This window comes from Mesitornis unicolor, unplaced genomic scaffold, assembly GCF_000695765.1.
Source record: "Mesitornis unicolor isolate BGI_N332 unplaced genomic scaffold, ASM69576v1 scaffold2988, whole genome shotgun sequence".
Lineage (NCBI taxonomy): Eukaryota > Metazoa > Chordata > Aves > Mesitornithiformes > Mesitornithidae > Mesitornis > Mesitornis unicolor.
The window spans coordinates 21577-23758 of NW_010202347.1; positions in this window are offsets into that span (position 1 = coordinate 21577).

Sequence of the window (2182 nt, forward strand, 5' to 3'; positions counted from 1 at the left end):
TGGCAACTAAAAGTAGTTTTAAGCACTAAAGGGGAGTTCTGCCAAAACAGTTACCTGGGCTTGACCGAATAAACAGTTACTGAACTCCAAATGAAATTGTAGGTAACCAAGAAGCCTGATGCTGTATAGTTACGTGATGGAACTTACGTTGATCTTAAGAGCACAAGCTGAGAGTTGTAGCTTTGCTTTCTTAGACCAGTACTGCTTGGATGTGGAGGTTGCTCTGATTTCTCTTAGGGGCTGCAATAGTTACATTTCACCCCGCCAAGGTACACCTAACAGCAAAAATGATCTTTTACAGCTTTCCAGTAGTTATTCTGTCTGAAAATACCATATATTCCACAAAAGCAGCTGAACTCTCTGCAAGCCTAACCACACACGTTAACTTGAAAAGGGCAGACTAAGTATAAGTTGATCCTAAGTTAAACCTATCTCTGTTACTATTTTTATATATAATATGGATACAATCCTGCAGGGGACACTCTGTGAAGGCTGTACTAAAGCAAGAACTGCAAGATTCAGAACTCCATCAAACAAGTCAGTTTTGATCTCAGGTGTTGGTATGAAAAAGCACATATTCCAGATGGTGTGGTTGATATGAATACACTCCAGAGAGACTTTGAGTTCATTCTTCAGAAGCATAAAAGAAAGGAAAATATAGCCCATGAATTTTCATGTACTAAAACACAGAGATGCGTATTTCAGCAATATAATTACTTGGCATTTAGCAAAACTTGCAAAACTCCTACTACAGATGCTAGTAAATCTAAAAATTTTGAGTGTTGAACTCCGCTTTGGTTTACATCTAGGCAACTTTATCAACTTTAGTCCAAGTTCAGCATAGCTCCATGGATACAACAGAAAGCAGAATCTGGGTTTTAGCTTTCTTGCAGAAAGGTATTTTATGGCTTATAACACAGAAAATTCACAAGAGTATGCCTGAAGCTGAACACTGAATAGTAAATATCTTTATTGTACTACTGTACCTGGACTCTTAATGCAGTGTCTGCCCCCAAGATCAGTGGCAGCAGAAAGACTTCTCCTCACCTGGTTCACCACAAGCAGGTCAAGGAAGTCATGGGACAGCATGCCCAAGCGTTGCAGAACAGTGCCTCTGATCATGAGAAACTCTTTGTGTCTACTCAGAGAGTAGTAAAAATGAGTATTTCATCTTGAGTGGTGGGAATATATTTTAACTGTTGAATAAAATAAACACATTCAGGAAAACATTTAACAGCAGAGATAACTGGCAATTGTAACTAATTGCTGCTTTGCCTGCGTAAAGACTGCACTGCCAGGCCAAATACTTGGAAGGTGCAAAGGGCTGTCCCAGTGTGTTTGACTGCTCTTCTCCAATTACAGTACTATTGATTTATAGCAGCAACAGGACTGACTCCGAGCTTCAATTCTCTGGGCTTTTGCTTAGAACAGAAGTTGGGCCTACTCCTGCATTCCTTTTGTACCTAAACTCTCCCAAGTCTTATCAGGCGTTCAAAACTCTGACTAATGTCTGTGGGAGTACTTGTTACAAAGGAATGAAGGACAGAGTCAGTTGTAAGGAAAGCTGCACCTTAGAAAAAAATACTCAGTCATTTCCTCCACCCATTTTTAAGGGAAACACACAATTTTCAAAAGCAGGATTTGAATATATTTATCTAGGCCCCAAATGTACATTCCTTCTGGCTCCCAAAACTCCATGTGAATGTTAGTTTTGCTTGAATAAGGCCTGCAAGATCTATCCCCAAATCTTGCTCCTTGTTAAATTGAATGGAAATTCTGCAAGTGACTTCAGTGAGGTCAGAATAGACCCTTCAGCCACTAGCATGTTGCCCAGATACTTTAGTCACCTTTTCTGCAATACAATAATGTCTACATCTGTTTTCACTGACCTGTAAGACACTACAGATTGTTGTTAAAAGAAAGGGTAGAACACAACACCAAATAATGTTGCTTTGGGAATTTTACCATTAGTAAGTCTCTTTCCCCTCACATTTTCTTGTAAGATCAAAGATCAAACTAAAATGATTAAGTACACAGCCAAGTAACTTTAAACCTACAGATCAAAATTATTCTCAAAATGTTCAAATACTTTAAAATATGCACTCAACTTTACTTCTAAAAAGCATTTTTCCAACAAACTTAAGCTGATATCTAAGTCTAAAATGAAGAGCTGTATTTTATC